The sequence below is a fragment of the Bos taurus genome, chromosome X, assembly GCF_002263795.3.
Source record: "Bos taurus isolate L1 Dominette 01449 registration number 42190680 breed Hereford chromosome X, ARS-UCD2.0, whole genome shotgun sequence".
NCBI classification, from domain to species: Eukaryota; Metazoa; Chordata; class Mammalia; order Artiodactyla; family Bovidae; genus Bos; species Bos taurus.
The window spans coordinates 77,117,237-77,132,996 of NC_037357.1; the positions used below are offsets into that span (position 1 = coordinate 77,117,237).

General features: G+C 40.0%; 1 pseudogene across 1 annotated transcript in view; it reads right to left on the reverse strand.

The window, feature by feature from the left end:
* Nucleotides 1-6,625, reverse strand: part of LOC112445193 (NADH dehydrogenase [ubiquinone] flavoprotein 2, mitochondrial-like) — a 193,909-nt pseudogene extending 187,284 nt beyond the window's left edge. The window contains exons 1-2 of the transcript XR_009493531.1: nt 6,495-6,625; nt 2,728-2,903 (exon numbers count right to left, since the gene is read on the reverse strand). The product of XR_009493531.1 is annotated as an NADH dehydrogenase [ubiquinone] flavoprotein 2, mitochondrial-like (transcript). The remainder of the gene's footprint in view (nt 1-2,727; nt 2,904-6,494) is intronic.
* Nucleotides 6,626-15,760: the final 9,135 nt, after the last annotated feature.

Consider the following 15,760-nt stretch of genomic DNA (forward strand, 5'->3'; position numbering starts at 1 on the left):
TCTTTTAAAATTCACTAAGAAAAGTGAGCTTATGGTATCTGAACCAAGACCACTTTCTCCCTCCCTCCCTCTCCCATCCCAGCTCAAGGAGAGGAAGACTCTACTCAAGACTCCTGAATTCAAGGCAAAAAACTCCCTCTCCACCACCACCACCCCCAAGTCTCATTTAGAGGCCTTTCTTCTCTGGAAGAATAGGGCATTGGAGTTTCCCATCCAGCTACCTAGCCTGTTGCTAGGGCTGAGTCCTGAACAACTGTGGTTTAGAGGTAGAGGTTCCTTTCTGCCACCTAACCCCCAGTGGTGGAATGAAGACTTTAACTGGACGTGGCATGTGGAAAATACTGGGGCCCTGAACATCCTTGCCCTGGGTTGTGAGGAGTAAACAGTAAACTGAGAGGACCTCTGGTTGCACTCTCCCCTCCACTAAGCACTCACCTAGCACAACAGAACTGTCACTCAGAAACTTGCCATTGTCCCTACCCCCACTTCCAGAGCTTTTGCTTTTGCTTGAGAGAAAAAGTAGATTTTAAAACAGATAGCTCCTATTCTCTTCTCAAATCAACTGAACTGGCTTCATTTGCAAGACCATGGAGAAAGTCAAGCCTAGAGGAGCACTGAAAAAACAGCGAGGTTGTAAAGAAAATCTGTAAGCAGGTCAGGAGGCAACGGTGAGAACTGGACACAGAACAACAGACTGGTTCCAAATAGGGAAAGGATTATGTCAAGGCTGTATACTGTCACTCTGCTTATTTAACTTATATGCAGAGTACATCATGAGAAATGCTGGACTGGAGGAAGCACAAGCTGGAATCAAGATTGCCGGGAGAAATATCAATAACCTCAGATATGCAGATGACACCACCCTTATGGCAGAAAGTGAAGAGGAACTCAAAAGCCTCTTGATGAAGGTGAAAAAGTGGCTTAAAACTCAATATTCAGAAAACTAAGATCATGGCATCTGGTCCCAGCACTTCATGGCAAATAGATGGGGAAACAGGGGAAACAGTGACAGACTTTATTTTTTGGGGCTCCAAAATCACTACAGATGGTGACTGCAGCCATGAAATTAAAAGACGTTTGCTCCTTGGAAGAAAAGTTATGACCAACCTAGACAGCATATTAAAAAACAGAGACATTACTTTGCCAACAAAGGTCCGTCTAGTCAAAGCTATGGTTTTTCCAGTAGTCATGTATGGATGTGAGAGTTGGACTATAAAGAAAGCTGAGTGCCGAAGAATTGATGGTTTTGAACTGTGGTGTTGGAGAAGACTCTTGAGAGTCCCTTGGACTGCAAGGAGATCCAACCAGTCCATTCTGAAGGAGATCAGCCCTGGGATTTCTTTGGAAGGACTGATGTTGAAGCTGAAACTCCAGTACTTTGGTCACCTCATGCAAAGAGCTGACTCATTGGAAAAGACCCTGATGCTGGAAAAGATTGAGGGCAGGAGGAGAAGGGGATGACAGAGGATGAGATGGTTGGATGGCATCACCAACTCAACGGACATGAGTTTGAGTAAACTCCAGGAGTTGGTGAGACAGGGAGGCCTGGCATGCTACAGTCCATGGGGTCGCAAAGAGTTGGACACAACTGAGCGACGGAACTGCCTGACAGAACTGTTAAGAAAAACAATTGGGAGAAGATTCAAAATATACACCAAACTGTAGGTCAACGAGTTTGCAGGTGATTAATGGGCAATAAGGCAACCGGAAAGAACCCTCTTGGAGCCAGCACAAATATCAAACACTAACCTCTGCTAACTATTTCTTCAAAGGACCCACAATTTGATTGAATTAGTTTTCAGAGTAGTTTATGCCCTCGGGCATTATGTAAAACAAAGGATCAGTAAATGGAGCTTGGCTTCTGGCTGCTGGGTGTGGTCAGAGAAAGACAGCTCTAACAAAACTCAGTCATCCCAGGGTGATGGTGGGTATATTCAAATTGCACCTCCCTAAAGAACAACATCAGGGACCTAACCTTGTAGGAAAGGAAACTACAATGAGATACCATTTCACACCCTCTAGGATGGTGGGCTGCAGTCCATGGGGTCGCTAAGAGTCGGACACGGCTGAGCGACTTCACTTTCACTTTTCACTTTCATGCATTGGAGAAGGAAATGGCAACCCACTCCAGTGTTCTTGCCTGGAGAATCCCAGGGACGGGGAGCCTGGTGGGCTGCCGTCTATGGGGTCGCACAGAGTTGGACACGACTGAAGCGACTTAGCAGCAGCAGCAGGATGGCCAGAATTGGATAAAGTCCATAATGACAATTGCTGGTGAGAATGTAAACAAGTTAGAGCCCTCATACTGCTGAGTTTAAAATGGTGCAGCCACTTTGGAAAAAAGTCTAACAGTGTCTCAAACTATTAAACACAGAGTTGCTATATGATCCAGCAATAACTCTTAAGTATACACCTATAGAAATGAAAACATATTTCTATACAGAAACTTGTACATGAATGTTTTAGCAGAATAATTCTTGATAGCCTAAAGGTAGAAACCACCCAAATGTCCAGATGAATGAACAAAGGAAATGTAGTATATCCATTCTACGAATGGAGATCATAAATGGGATATAAAGTACTGATACATGCTACAACATACATGAGCTTTGAAGCAGTATGCTAAATGAAAGAAGGCAATCACAAAAGGCCATATATTATAATTCTATTCATATGAAATATTCTAAATTGGAAAATTTGTAGAGATAAAAGTAGATTAGTGGTTACCTAGGGCTGGGCAGGTGAGGTTCAAGGAGGTGTTCAGTTCAGTTCAGTTACTCAGTCGTGTCTGACTCTTTGCGACCCCATGAACCGCAGCATGCCAGGCCTCCCTGTCCATCATCAACTTGCGGAGTCCACCGAAACCCATGTCCATTGAGTCTGTGATGCCACCTGGCTTATGGCTAAAGCATGAAAAGGTTGTAAGATTTAGTGACGTTGCACATATACTAAAAACTATTGAACTGTACACTTTAAATGGGTGGATTGTATGGTATGTGAATTATATTTCAATAAATCTATCAAAAGAGAACTGAAGGAGACATTAAGACATTCCCAGATAAACAAAAGCTGAGGAAGTTCACTGCTGACAGACATGCCCTACAAGAACTGCCAAAGGGAGTTCTTCAGAATAAAATGGAAGCATAATAGATGAACTTGAAACTATATGAAGAAATAAAGAACACAGGCAAAGGTAACTACAAGGGATTCCCAGGTGGTTCAGTGGTAAAGAATCTGCCTGCCAATGCAGGAGACCCAAGAGACTCAGGTTTGATCTCCTGGGTCAGGTAGATCCCCTGGAGGAGGAAATAGCAACCCACTCCAGTATCCTTGCCTGGGAAATCCCATGGACAGAGGAACCTGGCGGGCTACAGTCCATAGGGTCACAAAGAAGTGGATACAACCGAGTGACTGAGAATGCATGCAGCAGCAGCAAAGGTAACTACACATGTAAATATATAAGCTAGTATTATTGTATTTTTGGTTTGTAACCCCTCTTATTTTTTTCTATATGATTTAAAAAGAAATGGACAAGCTAATCCTAAAATTCATATGGAATTACAAGAAGCCCTGAATAGCCAAAACAATCTTGAGAAAGAACAAAGTTGGAGGATTGACACTTCTCAATTTTAAAAATTAACACAATCAACAGTAATCAAAAGTATGGCACTGGAATACGGATAGGCACAGAGACAAATGAAACAAATTTGAAAGACCAGAATAAACCCATACACCTAAGCCAACTGATTTCAACAAGGGTACCAGGACCATTCAATGGGGGACAGTCTCTCCAATGCATGGTGCTGGGACAACTGGCTATGCACATGTAAAAGAATAAAATTGGATCTCATATCATATATAAAAATAACTCAAAATGGATATATGACATAAATATAAGAGCTAAAACCATAGAACACTTAGAAAAATACATAAAGATAAATCTTCTTAGATTTATTTGGCAAAGAATTTGCAAAGAATTCTTAGATTTGACACCAAAAGTACAAGCAACAAAAGAAAAAATAAAGCAGACTTTAAAAATCTGTATACCAAAGGACATTACCAAGAATGCATAAGAAACATATACAGAATGGGGGTAATTTGCAAAATATATATATAATCAGACTACTATCCAGAATACGCAAAGAATTTATAGCTCAACAACAAAAAGACACTCAAATTAAAAATACACAAATGGCCAATAAGTGCATCAAGGTGGCCAAAATCATTGGTGATTAGGGAAATTAGAATCTAAACCACAATGATATTACACTCCAAACACACTAGAATGGTTGTAATTTTTACATTAAAAAAAAAAAAACAAAACAGGAGATAACAAGTGTCAGCAAGGAAGTGTGGTAATTCTATGTTTAACTTATAGAGAAACTGTCAAACTATTTTCCACAGTGGCTGCACCATTTTACATCCCAGCAGCAATGTATGAGAGCTCCAATTTCTCTACTTCTTGCCGACATTTGTTTCCTGGCTTAATTTCTTTTTAAAAAATTAGATTCTGCCCTCAAATTTAGAAGAAATTTCAATTGGTCCCTGTTACTGCAGCCCAACACTTAAAATTAAACTTTTAAAAATTTCCCTTCAAAATGTATAAAAAATAACCCATGCTAGAAAAAGTTCATTACATCACAAAAGTTTAAGAAATGCATGGGAAAAAGAATCACTTTACTTTTTTTCTTAAATATTTATTTGGCTGTACCTGGTCTTAGTTGCCACAGGCAGGATCTAGTTCCCCTACCAGGGATTGAACCAGGCCCCCTACATTGGATGCACTGAGTCTTAGTCACTGGACTACCAGGGAAGTCACAAGAATCAATTTAAAATAATGGTTATTTCTGAGGAAGAAAGAAGGGATGCAATCAGGGATGGGTACACGGAGCACTGCAACTATAATGGTGATGTTTAGTCTTTTATGTTTGGCTGGTGAGAAAAGAGGTTCACTGTGTTTTTCTCTATATGTTTCTATATGTCTTAAGTATTTCATAACATATTATAGAAGGCCCCCCAAAAAGACAAAGAAAAGAAAGTTTATCCAACATTCCTTCATCACTCACTGCTGTTGCTGCTTAATCACTTCAGTCGTGTCTGCCTTTGTGCAACCTTATGGAATGAATAGCCCGCCAGACTCCTCCCTCCATGGAATTCTCCAGGCAAGAGTACAGGAGTGGGTAGCCTATCCCTTCTCCAGGGCATCTTCCCGACCCAGGAATCAAATCCAAGTCTCCTACATCGCATGCAATTCTTTACCAGCTGAGCTACCAGGAAAGCCCTCATCACTCACCACCACCACCAAAAACATTAAATTATACTAGACAGTATTCTACACCTTATTTTTCTTCACATAACAATCCATTATAGCATTCTCTAGATCAATAGTGGTAAATCTGTTTCCACAGTTGCAAAATATTTCATAATATGAATGTCCCAAGATGTATTCAAACACTCCTACTAACGAATATACAGGTTGTTTCCAGTTGTCACAAAAACAAAGCTACAAAGGCATCCTTGTTCATATACCCTTACACACTGGTACATTTATTTCTGTAGAATGGATTCTTAAAAGTCAGAATATTAAGTTCCAGTATTTAGTCAAGCAATATTTGTATTTTTTTTTTATTTCCTTACATACTGTCAGATCATTTTTTTCAAAAGGTTGCAGCAATTCATAGTCTTTCCAGCAATGTATGAGTGAGATGTGGGCATTTCTTGAGGGAAATTTCTTTTAACCACATAAGCATTTAATAGATTAAATTCAGTTTTACTGTCTTCCCAAACAGTAAACATGTAATGATATTATGCTTAACATAAATTCATTTTCACCAAGAGATCTGAACACGGGGAATTTAGCTCTTTTCTTACGTAGTGAGTAAACAAGCTAACAATTCACAATCTAATGTAGCAACTCCCTGAAATATTATCTATACACACACACACACACACACACACACACCCCTTCGATCTCTAAGATGTTTCCCGGACAAATGTTAAGTATTGTAAGACCAAAAGTCCTCATTTGAAATATATATAAAGGGCACAGAAAAAAATTATTTTAATCTAGCCCACCATGAAAATATTACAAACTGATTGGTCTATCAAAACTAAGTTTGCAAATGGAAAGGCAGCCCTTAGGAATTAAGGACCTGCAGGCCCAACAGTTAAGCAGTTCCTGAAAGCGCCTTAGGGAGAGAGAATTTTGCGGCGGCATCGTGTCAATAAAAACCCATTTAAACAAATTTAAAAAAAAAAAAAAAAAAAGGGAAAACGACCCAGAATACCCACTAGGAGCTAGTTTCTGCAACCACCTATCCTCATCCGTGATAGTAAAGTGATTAAGGAGAGAGAAATTACTCTCCAATGTTTTGAAGAGACAGAAAAATGAAATGTACGCCGGCTCCTCCCCCACTCAGTCAGGCCATGCGATGCCGAAATGTGTAACCTTACTAATGGTCACTTTTCAACTCGATGCGAGTTTCAGCACTCACCACAACACAAATATCCGCGTTTCTGGACATTCCTTAGGAGACTCGTCCTTTGGCCGTCTTTTCACATAAAGTATGCCTGCAGCGCTTACACCCTATGCAAATACCGCCATCTTAGGTTTTAGATGAGCCCTAAGGCATAGGGCGGTAGAAACCTGGGCTAGGCGTCACAGCCAAATAGGCCCCGCGCAGAACCGCCGTGCACTCCCAAAATGGCTCCCCCGGCAACGTGACCCAGCCGCCCTGCGGCCCCTCCCCCAGTGTTCCTGAGAGGTTGCGCTTCCTGTTACAGCGTTTATCGCCGCTGAAATTACCTCCTTATTCCTCGTTTTCTTTTCCTTCACTTCTTTTTTATTTTTCTATCCCAAATTTATTTTACCTTTGTCCCGACCCCTTTCCACATTTCTACATATCTCTCGTTCTAGTCAACTTTCACCTCACGCATGTGTGACATTTTTTAATACACAAATTTATCTTTCTGTTATTTTACCAAAGTATCACAAAATGATAAGGTACACTGAGATCTGATTTTTTCGTATTTTATAGATGAGGAAAATAAGGCTCAGAAAGTGAAAGTGTTAGTCATTCAGTCCTGTCCAACTTTTGTGACCCCATGGACTGTAGCCCACCAGTCTCCTCTGTCCATGGAATTCTCCAGGCAACAATACTGGAGTGGGTTGCCATTGCCTTCTCCAGGGGATCTTCCTGACCTAGGGACTGAACCCAGGTCTCCCACATTGCAGGCGGTTCCTTACCATCTGAGTCACCTGAAAAGCCAAAGTCTCAGAGGTGAACCAATTTTCCAAAAGCTGCAACAGCTAGTGAGTGTTACAGTATACAAAACCCAATTCTTTTCACTCCACTGAGTTCTGTGCCCTTACAGATCACGGTCTATTTCAACCAACAAATTGAAAATACGAGAAAACTGAAGACCGAGTGCGAAGACTTTAGGTCTAAACTCATACAGTAGATCAATGACAAAATTGAATTTAAAACAGGATGCTTCCTTGTTTATGAATAATTCTGTAACAGAAAACATCTTTGTAAAGGGGTTGGGATGCTATTCTCCAACCCCAAACTCCTTTTAGACTTTAGCTCAAGTCTTGATTCCTCTAAGAAGCGTCTATATTTATCAAGACGTTTAACTTTTTTGGTTCCTCTCCATGAGGGAAAATGTACTAGCTGGATGTAAGCCACCAAAACATTTTTTAAAACCCAGGCTGAAACTTGTTTGTAATGCATTACATATGAATGGTGTGAAAGGTTAGTGGGGAAGGTTTGTGCCGCACAGTTAAGGAAGAGACAATTTAGAGGTCTTAATTCCTTTCCAAAGGAATAGTTTCTACATTCTAAAGTTATCTCTAACTTTCTACAAGAACTCAGCATAGAACACCTCATTCTATTCATATGCATCATTACTTTCTCTTTCTTTATATTGATATTGTCACCCTCAAATAGGAGGTAATGGTAGAGAATTGTATAAGCACCTGGGCCTTGATGTGTGGCCATTCTTATGTAAAATACAGCATAGAGCCAATTTGTGTTGTCAGTAATGTGTGTAGTGAGGTGAAAGGGTCTTAATTTAAGCTTAAAGTACATCCTTTCCTTCAGTTTAGACATATTTGAGCACGATTTGGAAACTGGTCGGTAGACAGCAGAAATCAATTGCAAGAGGAACTGCTGAACTCTTGAGAAACAAGTCACTTTAAGAGAGGATGGAGTCAGGCAGGCAACATTCTGGGTATTGCAGAGAACCTGTGGCTTCAATTAACTTTTTTCCATCAAGTGGCATATCTCTTGGTTGTACAACAAAATGTATTTATTTTAAGCTAGGTACACAACATCTCTCTGTAGTGATTTAATTATAAGTAGAAAGGTAGTGAAGCCTATGACAGGTTTGCTCTGATGCTCTAGCATTTCTTCTGTCTGGAACAAATGACCATTTAGATTTTAAAGAAATACATATAAGTAATCAGCAGGACTCATTATAGAACAATAGGCTTGTGAAGCTGCTAATCAATTTTAGATGGGGAAAAGATCGCTGGATGCACTGGTTTTATTTAGTGGTGTTTCAAACTGAAAGGTGCTGGACCCAGAGATCTAGGGGCAGAAAAGCCCTATTAATTCCAAGGTGGAAGCCAAGGTGAAAGCTTCATACCCCTGCCCCCACTCACTCACATTATCCCTAGTTGGCCTGCCTTCATTTCAACCGGAGAAAAAAATGCCTCCAGAAAAATATCAGAGACAGGGTTTGGTTTACTCTTCAAGGCTGATCCTCTTAGCTTTCTGGATTCTACTGGTCCAGTCAATACCTGTTCCATTCTCTATGACAGTCCAATTTTCCTCTTTCATAAGTAATTGTTCCAAAAGTAATAAACTGTCTCCTGCAAAGATATAAAATTCAAATAGGCAAAAGAAGTGTTGGAGTTTCACCATTATCCAGCCATGTTTAGCAGGCACTTACTTACAAAGAGCTCTCAGTTGGAGAATTTACAAAGAAAATTGCACAGATCTCTGGGACAAGTTTCTGTTATCTTTGCATTAATCAGATCAGATCAGATTAGTCGCTCAGTCGTGTCCGACTCTTTGCGACCCCATGAATTACAGCACGCCAGGCCTCCCTGTCCATCACCAACTCCCGGAGTTCACTCAGACTCACGTCCATCGAGTCCGTGATGCCATCCAGCCATCTCATCCTCTGTTGTCCCCTTCTCTTCCTGCCCCCAATCCCTCCCAGCATCAGAGTCTTTTCCAATGAGTCAACTCTTCGCATGAGGTGGCCAAAGTACTGGAGTTTCAGCTTTAGCAGCATTCCTTCCAAAGAAATCCCAGGGCTGATCCCCTTCGGAATGGACTGGTTGGATCTCCTTGCAGTCCAAGGGACTCTCAAGAGTCTTCTCCAACACCACAGTTCAAAAGCATCAATTCTTCGGCGCTCAGCCTTCTTCACAGTCCAACTCTCACATCCATACATGACCACAGGAAAAACCATAGCCTTGACTAGACAGACTTTTGTTGGCAAAGTAATGTCTCTGCTTTTGAATATGCTATCTAGGTTGGTCATAACTTTCCTTCCAAGGAGTAAGCGTCTTTTAATTTCATGGCTGCAATCACTATCTGCAGTGATTTTGAAGCCCAGAAAAATAAAGTCTGACACTGTTTCCACTGTTTCCCCATCTATTTGCCATGAAGTGGTGGGACCAGATGCCATGATCTTCGTTTTCTGAATGTTGAGCTTTAAGCCAACTTTTTCACTTTCCACTTTCACCTTCATCAAGAGGCTTTTGAGTTCCTCTTCACTTTCTGCCATAAGGGTGGTGTCATCTGCATATCTGAGGTTATTGATATTTCTCCCGGCAATCTTGATTCCAGCTTGTGTTTCTTTCAGTCCAGAGTTTCTCATGATGTACTCTGCATATAAATTAAATAAACAGGGTGACAATATACAGCCTTGACGAACTCCTTTTCCTATTTGGAACCAGTCTGTTGTTCCATGTCCAGTTCTAATTGTTGCTTCTGACCTGCATACAAATTTCTCGAGAGGCAGATCAGGTGGCCTGGTATTCCCATCTCTTTCAGAATTTTCCACAGTTGCTTTCATAGTCTAAGACAAATAAGTGAGTAATGGCTCTATAAGTGACAATCAAAATAATTGGTGCATGCAAAGTTAGACTCTGCATTTGATTTGAATACATTCATTTTGAAACATGAATTTGATGTGGCAAATGGGAAAGCAGATATAAGTTTATTCATTCATTAATAAGAACTTACATGTAAAAAATAGGGCTACACAAGATGACAGGAAAGAGTATTAATAGAACAAATATAAATTCACGCAAGTATTGGTGCTCAAGGAGATTAGATTCAGGTTGGAGAGGGGAAAATAAGAGGAGTTCTAAGGAATTATAAGCAGTATCTTTGTATCAGGCATTGGACTAGATACAAGGTGGGAATAAAAGTGAGGCTGGGATGTGTTAGCCTCAGGGAATTTATAGGCTACTGGGGAAATATAAAACCTGAAGTTTGGTAACATTTTTATTAGGGGAATTAAAGAGATGAAAAATATTTAATACATACATCTCAACACTTAGAATAATGTATAAAGTCATACATTTTTCAAGGCTGAAATAATGATGTAGTAAATGGAAAGAACAACAACAAAAATCTATGAATGTACTGCAAGCCAATGAGGGCAATATATTAGAAGGAAAATATATCATGTTTTTGTTCAGCTGCTCCGTTATGTCTGACTCTTTATGACCCCAAGGACTGCAGCATGCCAGGCTTCCCTGTCCTTCACTATTTCCTGGAGCTTGCTTAAACTCATATCCATGGAGTGTATTGACTCAGTGCCCCCCCTCCCCACCATCTCATCCTCTGTTGCCCCCTTGTCCTCCTGCCCTCAATCTTTCCCAGCATCAGGGTCTCTCTTGGTGAATAGGCTCTTTGCATCAGGTGGCCAAAATATTGGAGCATCAGCTTCATCAGCAGTCCTTCCAATGAATATTCAGGGTTGATTTCCTTTAGAATTGACTGGTTTGATCTCTTTGTTGTCCAAAGGACTCTCAAGAGTCTTCTCCAACATCACAATTCAAAAGCATCAATACTTTGGCGCTCAGACTTCTTTATGGTCCAACTCTCACATCCATACATGACCATACATGGAAAAATCATAGCTTTGACTAGATGGACTTTTGTCAGCAAAGTACTGTCTTTGCTTTTTAATATGCTAAGTTTGTCATAGTTTTTCTTCCAAGGAGCAAGCGTCTTTTAATTTCATGGGTGCAGTCACCATCTGCAGTGATTTCAGAGCCCCCCAAAATAAAGTCTCTCACTGTTTGCATTGTTTCCCCACCTATTTGCCATGAAGTGACGGGCCCAGATGCCTTGAACTTAGTTTTCTGAATGTTGAGTTTTAAGCCAGTTTTTTCACTCTCCTCTTTCACTTTCATCAAGAGGCTCTTTAGTTCTTTGTTTTCTGCCACAGGAGTGGTGTCATCTGCATATCTGAGGTTATTGATATTTCTCCCAGCAATCTTGATTGCAGCTTGAGCTTCATCCAGCCTGGCATTTTGCATGATATACTCTGCATATATGTTATATAAGAAGCACGACAACATACAGCCTTGTGCATGCCTGCTAAGTCATTTTAGCAGTGTCCAACTCTGTGCTACCCTATGAACTGCCAGACTTCTCTATCCACAGGATTCTCCAAGCAAGAATACTCGAGTGGGTTGTCATACAGTCTTGAGACATCTAAAAATCCACTATTTACATTACGTGTAAAGTTAACTTATCCTAAAGTCCTTTTATAAGTTTTTTTTAATTTTTTAAATTGAAATATAGATGACTTACAATAATTATATTAGTTTCAGGTGTGCAGCAGAGTAATTCAATGTTTTTATGGATTATACCCCATATAAAGTTATTACAAAATATGGGCTATATTCCGTGTGCTATACATTGCATCCATAGAAATAGAAGATATTAAGAAGAAGTGGCAAGAATACACAGAAGACCTATACAAAATACAACTTCATGACCCAGATAATCACAATGGTGTGATCACTCACCTAGAGCCAAACATCCTGGAATGCAAGTCAAATGGGCCTTAGGAAGCATCACTACGAACAAAGCTAGTGGAGGTGATGGAATTCCAGTTGAGCTATTTCAAATCCTAAAAGATGATGCTGTGAAAGTGCTGCACTCAATATGCCAGCAAATTTGGAAAACTCAGCAGTGGCCACAGGACTGGAAAAGGTCAGCTTTCATTCCAATCCCAAAGAAAGACAATGCCAAAGAATGCTCAAACTACCACACAATTGCACTCATCTCAAATGCTAGCAAAGTAATGCTCAAAATTCTCCAAGCAAGGCTTCAACTGTATATGAACCGTGAACTTCCAGATGTCCAAGATGGATTTAGAAAAGGCGGAGGAACCAAAGATCAAATTGCCAACATCTGCTGGATCATTGAAAAAGCAAGAGAGTTCCAGAAAAACATCTACTTCTGCTTTCTTGACTATGCCAAAGCTTTTGACTGTGTGTATCACAACAAACTGTGGAAAATTCTTAAAGATATGTGAATACCAGACCACCTGAACTGCCTCCTGAGAAATCTGTATGCAGATCAAGAAGCAACAGTTAGAACTGGACATGGAACAACAGACTGGTTCCAAATGGGGAAAGGAGTACATCAAGACTGTATATTGTCACCCTGTTTGTTTAACTTATATTAGAGTACATCATGAGAAATGCCAGGCTGGAGGAAGCACAAGCTGGAATCAAGATTGCCAAAAGAAACATCAATAACCTTAGATATGCAGATGACACCACCCTTATGGCAGAAAGCAAAGAACTAAAGAGCCTCTTGATGAAAGTGAAAGAGGAAAGTAAAAAAGTTGGCTTAAAACTCAACATTAAAAAAACTAAGATCATGGCATCTGGTCCCATCACTTCATGGCAAATAGATGGGGGGGGGGCGGGCAGTGGAAACAGTGAGAGACTTTATTTTGGGGGGCTCCGAAATCACTGCAGATGGTGACTGCATCCATGAAATTAAAAGATGCTTGCTCATTGGAAGAAAAGTTGTGACCAACCTAAACAGCATATAAAAAGCAGAGATATTACTTTGCCAACAAAGGTCCATCTAGTCAAAGCTATGGATTTTCCAGTAGTCATGTATGGATGTAAGAGTTGGACTATAAAGAAAGCTGAGCACTGAAGAATTGATGCTTTTGAACTGTGGTGTTGGAGATGACTCTTGAGAGTCCCTTGGACTGCAAGGAGATCCAACCAATCCATCCTAAAGGAGATCAGTCTGACTGCTCATTGTAAAGACTGATGCTGAAGCTGAAACTCCAATACTTTGGCCACCTGATGTGAAGAACTGACTCATTGGAAAAGACCCTGATGCTGGGAAAGATTGAAGACAATAGGAGAAGGGGACAACAGAGGATGAGATGGTTGGATGGCATCACTGACTCAATGGACATGAGTTTGAGTAAACTCCGGGAGTTGGTGATGGACAGCGAGGCCTGGAGTGCTGCAGTCCATGGGGTCACAAAGAGACATGACTGAGGTACGGAACTGAGCTGAACTGAAATGTGAAGGCTTATTTCTTAACTCGCAATTCTTTTGCATTGATGTGTATGTCTAACTTTATGTCAGTATCATGAGTCTTAATTTCTGTAGCTTTGAAATAAGTTTTAGAATCAAAAATAATGAGTGCTACAATTTTATTTCTTTTTCCTCGAATTCTTTTAGCTATTCTGATCTCTTGCAGTTCCTTATGAATTTTAGGACTAGCCTGATAATTTTTGAAGTAATCAAGGTGGGGTTTTGATAGGGATTGTGTTGGATATGTAGAAAATTAGGGGAAATAACGACATTAAGTCTTCCATCCCATGAACAGGAAATGAATGTTTTCCCATATACACAGGTTTTCTTAATTTTTTTTCAGTGACATTTTGAACCTTTCTATGAACAAGTTTTATAATCTTTTGTTGAATTTATTCCTAAGTTTTGTTATGCTATTTTAAATGGAATTTTCCTAATTCATTTTCAGATTTTCCATTGCAAGTGTATACAGCTACAACTGATCGTTATATATTGGTTTTGTATTGTACAACCTTGTTAAAATTGTTTATTAGTTCTAGTTGTAGTAGTCTGGTGTGGATTTTTTAGGACTTTCTATATACAAGATTACACAATTTAAAAATAGATGTAGTGGACGTCCATGGTGGACCACTGACTTAGACTCTATGCTCCCAGTGGAGAGGGCCCAGGTTTGATCCCTGGTCAGTGAACTAGATCCCACATACCTCAACCAAGAGTTTGAATGCTGCGACTAAACATCCTGCAGCAAAGACTGAAGACCCCAGGTGCCACAACTAAGGCCCAGCATAGCCAAATAAATAAATAAAATTATTAAAAATAAAAAATAGATATAGTTTTATTTCTTTCTTAATTTGGATGCCTTTTATTTCTTTTTCTTGCTGAATTGCCCTGAACCTCTACTTCAAAGCTGAATAGAAGTGGTGAGAGCAAATATCCTTAGCTTGTTCCTGATCTATGGAAGAAAGGGATTTCATAGGTGCTATATGGAAATGGCAACCCACTCCAGTGTTCTTGCCTGGAGAATCCCAGGGATGGAGAGCCTGGTGGGCTGCCGTCTATGGGGTCGCACAGAGTTGGACACGACTGAAGCGACTTAGCAGCAGCATATTAGCTTCCTATTGCCACTATAACAAATTACTGCAGTTAGTGACTGAAAATAATACAAATTTATTCTCTTAACACGTTTTGAGGCCAGAAATCTGAAATCAGTTTCACTTAGTTAAAATCAAGGTGCTAGCAGGCCCGTGTTCCCTCTGGAGGCTGCAGGGGGCAATCCGCTTCCTTGCATTTTCTTCCTTTAGAGACTGCATACATCCCTTGGCTCACGGGCTCTTTTTCCATCTTCAAATCTAGCAGTGTAGCATCATCTCTAATCTCTCACCTCTGCTTCCTGTCTCTCATCTTTTCTCTTTGACTCTGATCCCCTGCCTCCCATTTAGAAGGAACCTTGTGATTACACTGGGCACATCTGAATAATCCAGCATAATCTCCCCATCTCAAGATTTTAATCACATCTGCAAAGTATCTTTTACCATGTGAGATAACATGTTTATAGGTTCTGGGAACTAGGACAAGGACCATTATTCAGCCTACCAAAGACACCCTTTTTGGGTAAGTTCCCTTCTATTCCTAGTTAGGTGTTTGTTTGCTTTTTTCATGAAAGACTTTGAATTTTGTTAAAGGTTTTTCTACATTTATTGAGATGATCCTGTGGTTTTAGTGCTTTTTCTATCAGTAGGGTGATTGATTTTCTTGTGTTGAACCAACTTAGCATTCCTGCAATATATCCTACTTGGTTGTGACATATAATCGTTTTTATATTTCCAGGTCCAATTTGGTAGTATTTTATTGAAGATTTTTGTGTCTATATTCTTAAGGGATATTGGTCTGTAGTTTCCATTTCACATGTTTTTATCTGGTTTTGGTGTTAGGGTAATTCTGGTCTCAGAGAATGAGTTGAAAATTGTTTCTTCCTCTCCTGTTTTTTTGGAAGAGTTTGTGAAGGACTGTTAATTCTTCATACGTTTAGTAGAATGACCAGTGAAGCCACCTGGGCTGGGACTTATCTTTATAGGCTTTTCTTTTTGATTACTATTTCTCTCTCTTCACTTTTAAAGGTCTATTCAGATTTTCTATTTCTTCTTAAATCAG